General features: G+C 47.0%; 1 pseudogene; it reads left to right on the plus strand.

The window, feature by feature from the left end:
• Positions 1 to 2,259: 2,259 nt before the first annotated feature.
• LOC100348684 (chromobox protein homolog 1 pseudogene) lies at positions 2,260 to 2,977 on the plus strand (annotated as a pseudogene).
• The last annotated feature ends 5,885 nt before the right edge of the window (positions 2,978 to 8,862 follow it).

Below are 8,862 nucleotides of genomic sequence, written 5' to 3' on the forward strand. Positions count from 1 at the left end.
GAGTTAGGGAAAGAATGGCAGAGAAAACTCTTGTAATTTGAGGTATACCGTGGACCTATACAGAGGGTGTGGGTGCCCACAGCTCAGGACCCCAGATGCCGAGAGCCTCCACACCAGCCCTGGAATATGAGGTGTGAGGAGACCGTTGTAGCCCGAGACACTGGCAGAAAAGCAGCAGGAAGAGCCTAGAGGGAACAAGGTTTGAAGCCCTGTGGGGGAAAGTGCACCACCTAACTAGAGATGAGAAAAAATAAAAGGGATGATACAGACACAATCCTCTCTCTCCAATCACCTTACAAAGACAACAAACCAATAGAGAAGGCACCATTTTGGCCATACATAACAACTGCACTACCTCGTGTCTGTGCCCTGCAATCAGCCAAGCAGAGAAACCTGACTTTGGTGGGGAGTAATAACAGACTAAAACCTAGTAAATGTGTGGAGCTTCAGAACCGAGACTGTAAGAAAAAAAAAAAAAACTGAGGGTGTGTGGGAGAACGCACACTGTGGCAGAGACATTACATCATCTCAGGGGAGATGCCACAAGCTCGGGCAGCCCTGGCTACCCGGTGAGAGACATTGCAGGGTAATCTGAGCTTACACGAAGAACTGCACAGATCCTCTGTGTGCTCCTTGGGACAGAGCAGATGAATATTATACCGACTGGGGCTAGTGCAAAGGCACTGTTCGCCATTGAGGAGAAGAGCTTAGCTGAGTAGAATTATGTCCCTTCTGATTAAAAAGACAGAAGATTTAGCATGCCAAACCTGGGTGTGTCACCTTAGGCATGACCTTAACACTGAAGAAGTGAACGGAGCTTTCTGGCCACACCCACAAGAAGCCTCTAGAGATTCATTGAAAGCACACAGTCCACTTATCTACAGAATCATAGTACAATGAGAAAAGCTGCCACAGCAGGAAAAAAAAAAAAAAAGAAACCAACAAGTATCTCCACAAATGCCAAACAACAAATGCCACAACCCAAGAAACAATAATAAGGAAGACAACATGACACTCCCAAGACAACATTACACTTCAATACAAGATTATGAAGATAACGAGATAGAAGAAATGCAAGAAATGGAACTCAAAAAATGATTATAAGAATACTTAGAAGTAATCAAAAACAAACGCTCAAACTACTGAAATCCATGCAGGACATGAAAGAAAATCTCTCGACTGGTGCTGTGGCTCAATAGGCTAATCCTCCACCTAGTGGCGCTGGCACACCGGGTTCTAGTCCCGGTCGGGGCGCCGGATTCTGTCCCGGTTGCCCCCCTTCCAGGCCAGCTCTCTGCTATGGCCCGGGAGTGCAATGGAGGATGGCCCAAGTGCTTGGGCCCTGAACCCCATGGGAGACTAGGAGAAGCACCTGGCTCCTGCCTTCGGATCAGCGTGGTGCACCGGCTGCAGTGCGCCAGCCACGGCGGCCATTGGAGGGTGAACCAACAGCAAAAGGAAGACCTTTCTCTCTGTCTCTCACTGTCTACTCTGCCTGTCAAAAAAAAAAAAAGAAAAGAAAAGAAAAGAAAATCTCTCTCATAAAATAGAAATCTTAAGGAGGAATCAAAATGAAATGAAAAATTCAACAGAACATGAAATTGTGATATTGAAGAGAAATCAAAATGAAATGAAGAATACAATACAACAAATAAAAATGCAGCTGAGAGCCTTAAAAACAGAATCAGTGAGGCAGAAGAGAAAAAAATCAGACTTAGAAGACTGAGCAAAGGAAAGTATACATTCAAACCAAAGACAAGAAGAGGAAATTAGAAATATAAAAAATACTGTTGGGAATATACAGGATACTATTAAAAAAACCAACATTCGGGTTCTGGGAGTTCCTGAAAGCATGGAGAAAGAGAAAGGATTAGAAGGCCTTTTTAGTGAGACACTAGGAGAAAACTTCCCGGGTTTGGAGAAAGAAATAGACCTCCAAGTACAGGAAGCACATAGAACCCCCAATAAACATGACCAGAAAATATCCTCACCAGGAAACACTGTAATCAAACTCACCATAGTGAAACATAAAGATTCTAAAATGTGCAAGAGAGAAACACCTGATTAATTTCAGAGGATCGGCAGATGGCAGGCAGCGCAGAGTGCGAGGCTCTTTAGTTCAGCTGAGGGGAGGACCGTTGGCCGGGGCCTGCGGTACGCCGCTTCAGTGAGGGGCTCGACTGTGGCCACCCGGCTTGTTGCTTTCTGGGCGCCACTCCCCCCAGCCGGCCCGACGCGACGCGCCAGTAGTGTGACCCCGATTCTCCTTGAGCTCTTGGGTGCTGCTTTGAGCAGCGTCACCCTTTATACCAGAAAGCTGGCAGGCACTATGGGGAAAAAACAAAACAAGAAGAAAGTGGAGGAGGTGCTAGAAGAGGAGGAAGAGGAATATGTGGTGGAAAAAGTTCTTGACCGTCGAGTTGTAAAGGGCAAAGTGGAGTACCTCCTGAAATGAAAAGGTTTCTCAGATGAAGACAATACATGGGAACCAGAAGAGAATCTGGATTGTCCTGACCTCATTGCTGAGTTTCTGCAGTCACAGAAAACAGCACATGAGACAGATAAGTCAGAGGGAGGCAAGCGCAAAGTTGATTCTGATTCTGAAGGTAAGGGAGAAGAGAGCAAACCAAAGAAGAAGAAAGAAGAGTCAGAAAAGCCATGAGGCTTTGCCTGGGGTTTGGAGCCGGAACGGATCATTGGAGCTACAGGCTCAAGTGGAGAACTCACGTTCCTGATGAAATGGAAAAACTCTGAGGCCGACCTGGTCCCTGCCAAGGAAGCCAATGTCAAGTGCCCACAGGTTGTCATTTCCTTCTATGAGGAAAGGCTGACGTGGCGCTCCTATCCCTCGGAAGATGACGACAAAAAGATGACAAGAATTAAGTCTCTTGAGTACCAGCCCCGTCACATCCAACTGTGGGTTTCAAGTGAGGAGGGAAGAAGTTCTACTTGTCTTGACACCATAGAGGTGGCTTGAGAAGATGTCCTTTGAAGAGCCAGTATAGTTTCTGTGCCCTGCAGCAGCCCAAGTGCTTTAAGCTGTTCCAAGCTATGTAGTTCACACACCCATCCCAGTGGAGGGGAATGGGGAGAAGTGTTTCAAGGCAGCCCGTTCTGTGCTTTGCTGAGAGAAGCAAAGGGCCTTCTATGAAGGACAAAACTTGCAGAATTGGGTGTGTGGGAGAACAAAAAGATACTGTAGGCCTTCAAAGAGCAACTCCACAACCCACAGCCTTCTTCCCAATAGTGTTAACTTGTCACTCCCCATCTTCGTGGAGGAACGACACAGGACCCTGCGCTGTTCTTTCGTCTGCTCGGCCCTCCCCGGGTTTGCTGCTGGTCCTTCCCGGGTTGGCTACCGTCCCTTCCACCTCCGTGGAAGGGCGGTTCCCCCTGCCACATTCCCCGCTTCCGCAGGGGAGCGGCACACCGCCGGCCGGCTCTCTCGGGGGCTGCACAGGTGTTCCTTTGGATGTTCCCCTTAGATGTTCCTGGTGCATGCCGTCTCTCTCCTCCTTTATAGTCCTCTTCCACCAATCCCAACTCTGCTACCCACACGCCGAGTATGCTGCTCTCCTCCAATCAGGAGCAGGTCCCACAGTTTATTTTGAACTGGAGGCAGCTGTGTAGAAGCTGTTTCTCCCTTCTCAGCGCCATATTGTGGGAAAGCAGATGCATAGAATAAGTCTTAATTCCAGTAACTTAGTCTAGTCCGAGTTGCTCCCAGTTGCTCCCCACAGATCCCCCTTTCTTTTTATTTTTGGCGTTGATACGCGCCTGTCTTCGGTGCCCCGCGGCACACACTGCTCTGCTTGCTAGAGTTGCCCACAGGTTCTTACAAGTCCTATCAATCAGGCAAACCGAATCCGGGTCCTCTCTTCGCCATGTTGTGAGGAGGTTTTTAGGCGCTGATGCGTGCCTGTGTTCGGTGCCCTGCAGCACATGCTCTGCTCTGCCTGCAGGTGCTTACAAGCCCTAGCAATCAGGCAAACCGAATCCAAGCCTTCTCATTGCCGTATTGTGGGGAGACTTATTGGTGTTGATAACGTGCCTGTCTTCAGTGACCTGCGGCGCATAAGCTGCTAGCCGCCCGCAGGTGCTCATCGCCTCACTAATCAGGCAGACCGAATCCAAGCTCTCTCATTGCCATGTTGTGGGGAGGCCTTTCTATTTCTCTATTTCTCTATCTCCGGGCATTCCTATTTCTCCCATTTTACTTCTATCTTCCAACATTCCTATTTCTCTCATTTTACTTCTAAACTTCTGTTTCTCTTATCCCTGAGGCTTCCCGGCGCCCGCCCCGAGGCTGCTTCTCGGCACCTCGCCCCGCGGCAGCTTCACGGCTCTGCGCGGCTTCCCGGTGCCTCGCCCCGCCGGCGGGCTCCCGGCTCTGCACGGCTCGGCTTCGCGCACACACTCCGCGGTCTCCACGCCCCTTCGCGTCCGAACCACAGCCTCGCGCCAGCCCTGCGTTCCCTATCTATTCACGCCCCGTGCTCTCTCTGCACGCGGCGGCTTCTGCGAGTCACACAGCGTAGCTTACGTCTCCACCACTAGCATTCAATCCAAGTTCCCCGGACTAACCTGGCGAATTCCAACCTGGCGGCCCACGTCTCTGCCTCTGGTTCCAGATCTTTGCCTCTTGCTCCCCGGGCTGACTTGAAGAATTCCAAGATGGCTTCCGTCTCCACCTCGGCCTGCACTCGCGGCTTCATCCTCCCTAACATTTTTCTCTACCTGGTATGTTTCCCTAAGTTTTCTTCCAACAATATTCCTCCCTCATTTCTCCTGGCCTCTCCCCACAGTCCGTATCCAAGTCTAAGTTTCTTATAGGTTTCACTTTCACTTTCAACCTGCAGTCCGTATCTGAGTCTAAGTTTCTTCTTGCTTTCACTTTAAATCCTAACTTCTTTCCCACAGTCCGTATCCAAGTCTATGCCTAGGCTTTCAATAGCTTCTTCTGGCACCTTTTCCGTCCGGCTTTCCCCTAGGCTCTTCTAGTCTCTCTCTCCGGTATTTTCCACTTCTTCCATTTCTTCCCTCCTAGGTTTCCTATCCGAGTCATGGCCCCATTATGTCGCTCCCCCTCTTCGTGGAGGAACGACACTAAACCCTGCCTAGGCTTCATATCCGAGTCACGGTACCATTATGTCACTCCCCGTCTTCGTGGAGGAACGACACAGGACCCTGCGCTGTTCTTTCGTCTGCTCGGCCCTCCCCGGGTTTGCTGCTGGTCCTTCCCGGGTTGGCTACCGTCCCTTCCACCTCCGTGGAAGGGCGGTTCCCCCTGCCACATTCCCCACTTCCGCGGGGGAGCGGCACACCGCCGGCCGGCTCTCTCGGGGGCTGCACAGGTGTTCCTTCGGATGTTCCCCTTAGATGTTCCTGGTGCATGCCGTCTCTCTCCTCCTTTATAGTCCTCTTCCACCAATCCCAACTCTGCTACCCACACGCCGAGTATGCTGCTCTCCTCCAATCAGGAGCAGGTCCCACAGTTTATTGGTTGAACTGGAGGCAGCTGTGTAGAAGCTGTTTCTCCCTTCTCAGCGCCATATTGTGGGAAAGCAGATGCATAGAATAAGTCTTAATTCCAGTAACTTAGTCTAGTCCGAGTTGCTCCCAGTTGCTCCCCACATTAACTCTGCGTTTTTACAGCGTAGCATGTGTGTAGTTTTTGGCTATTACTGGTGTAATATTTAGGGGTAGGAGGGATGGGATATGGAGAAAGGCAAATGGGTTGGATCATTTTGATTAAAATTTGGGGCTTGATTGGGGAAATGATGAAACAGTAGAGAGAACAACTAACTGAAGATTCATTTCTATGTCCAGGATATTTTACCTTTTTCAAAAAAATGTCATTGACACCATAAATGGGGACTGCGAGAGACTGCTTAAAAGCTGTGAATGCCTGAAACCTGTAAGCCAAGGTGTTCCCTGGCTGAGCTTAATGTCCCCCACAGAGGACTAAGCCAGTTCACAAGTTACCAAAGCTGCCATTTTGGAGATGCATACTGACTGGGGAGGGAGAATGTACACAGGCAGATAGAGCATTCTGTCTCAGAGGTGCTAATTCTTGAAATTAGACAAGAATACACTTTCTTTTCCAATTATGAAGTTGTATCAGCTTATCATCCAAACCACTGGCTGAGGTATTGGAAGAGGGGAAGAGAGTGGTACAAGAGATGGCAGAGTACAGAAAAACAAGGACCCATACTCTTAAGGTAGCAAACTCTTGAAGCCTCTGGTTTATATTGAATTTTGAACTCTGTTTTGTTTTTTGTTTTTTGTTTTTTGTTTTTTGTTTTTATTTTTTTGACAGGCAGAGTGGACACTGAGAAAGAGAGACAGAGAGAAAGGTCTTCCTTTGCCGTTGGTTCACCCTCCAATGGCCACCGCGGCCGGCGCGCTGCGGCCGGTGCACTGCGCTGATCCAATGGCAGGAGCCAGGTACTTATCCTGCTCTCCCATGGGGTGCAGGGCCCAAGTACTTGGGCCATCCTACACTGCACTCCCTGGCCACAGCAGAGAGCCGGCCTGGAAGAGGGGCAACCGGGACCGAATCCGGTGCCCCGACCAGGACTAGAACCCGGTGTGCCGGCACCACAAGGTGGAGGATTAGCCTAGTGAGCTGCGGTGCCGGCCTTGAATTTTGAACTCCGAAACCATGGGTGGCAGGGTTCAGTCACTGACAGCACAAGTTTCATTGAAACCATTCAAGGGTTGAATTTCAGAAGCCCTGGTCTCAGGAGAAGAATAATCATTCATACTGGGGTAGTGGTTTACTTTAAAACACCAAACCTTTTTTTTTTTTATCCTCAGAATTAACTGAGACCCAAGATGTTCCGTCTTGATTCCTAAGATCCATCAGTTCTTGACATGGTCTAGACCTGCATCTAGAGCTGCATTGTAAAAATCTCTGTAGGCATGTGTTAGGTTTCTGTGAAAACTTTGTTTAAATGTAAACTTCATAGCACACTGTCAGTTTTTGTCTTAATAAAACTATAGATTTATATTCTCTGAAAAAAAATTTTTCAGAGGATCTCCAATTAGACTCACAGCACACTTCTCATCAGAAACCCTACAGGCTAGGAGGGAATGGTGAGATATAGCCCAAGTACTAAGAGAAAAAAACTGCCAGCCCAGAATATTATATCCTGCAAAGCTCTCATTTGTGAATGAAGGTTCAATAAAGACTTTTCATAACAAACAAAAATTGAATGAATTTGTCACCAATCATCCAGCCCTGCAAAAAGATGCTTAAAGATGTGTTACACACAGAAACACAGAAACACGGTCATGAATATGAAAGAAGATAAAGGAAGAAAATCTCTCAGTAAAAGATCACAGAAAGATCTGTCGCTCCCCAGGGCGGTTCCCCCTGGCCACTTTCCCCACTTCCGCGGGGGAGCGGCACACCGCCGGCCGGCTCTCTCGGGGGCTGCACAGGTGTTCCTTCAGATAGATGTCCCTGGTGCATGTTGTCTCTCTCCTCCTTTATAGTCCTCTTCCACCAATCCCAACTCGGCTGCCCACACGCCGAGTACGCTGCTCTCCTCCAATCAGGAGCAGGTCCTACAGTTTATTGGTTGAACTGGAGGCAGCTGAGTAGAAGCTGTTTCTCCCTTCTCATCGCCATATTGTGGGAGAGCAGATGCATAGAATAAGTCTTAATTCCAGTAACTTAGTCTAGTCCGAGTTGCTCCCCACAAGTTCAAAATATGTATTAGAAATATCTTGGGAAAAATGGCAGGGCAAAGTCACTACTTATCAATAGTCACATTGCATGTAAATGGCCTCAACTCTCCAGTTAAAGTCACAGACTGGCTGAATGGATTAAAAAACAAAAACCATCTATTTGCTGCTTACAAGAAACACATCTTTCCAACAAAGATGCATACAGACTGAAAGTGAAAGGTTGGAAAAATATATTCCATGCCAACAGAAACCAAAAAAGAGCTGGCATAGCCATCTTAATATCAGAAAAATTAGACTTTAACACAAAAACTGATAAAAGAGACAAAGAAGGGCACTATATAATTATTAAGGGATGAATTCAACAGGAAGATGTAACTATTATAAACATATATGCACCTAATTACAGGGCACTGGTTTATTTAAAAGATATGTTAAGGGACTTAAAGGGAGATTTAGACTCCAATACAACAGTATTGGGAGACTTCAATACTCCATTTTCAGCAATGGACAGATCAACCAGATAGAAAATCAAAAAGGGAACTGCATATTTAATCGAAATTATAGTCCAAATGGATCTAACAGATATCTACAGAACTTTTCATACTACACTTAAAAAACATACTTTCTTCTCAGCAGTGCATGGAACTTTCTCTAGGACTGACCACATACTAGGCCATGAAGCAAGTCTCAGCAAATTCAAAAGAATTGAAATTATCCCATGCATCTTCTGAGACCACAATGGAATGAAGCTGGAAATTAGCAATTTAGGAATCCCTAGAGCATATGCAAACACTTGGAGACTGAAAAACATGCTCCTGAATGAACACTGGGAATAGAAGAAATCAAAAATTTTCTGGATGCAAATGAAGAGAACAACACAACACATTATAAATTATGGGATACAGGAAAAGCAGTGTTAAGATGAAAGTTTAAAAAATAGGTGCCTACATCAAGAAAGTGGAAAGGCACCAAATAAATGAGCTGTCAATGCATCTCCAGGATCTAGAAAAACTACAGCAAACCAAACCCCAAACTAGTGGGAGAAGAAAAATAATTAAAATCAGAGAAGAAATTAACAAAACTGAATCCAAACAACATTACAAAGATCAGCAAAATGATAGGTTTGTTTGAAAAAATAAACAATTTTTTTTTTCCCATGGAGTCGGC

This window comes from Oryctolagus cuniculus, chromosome X (assembly GCF_051225735.1).
Source record: "Oryctolagus cuniculus isolate XC-2025 breed Fujian yellow rabbit chromosome X, ASM5122573v1, whole genome shotgun sequence".
Taxonomy (NCBI): domain Eukaryota; kingdom Metazoa; phylum Chordata; class Mammalia; order Lagomorpha; family Leporidae; genus Oryctolagus; species Oryctolagus cuniculus.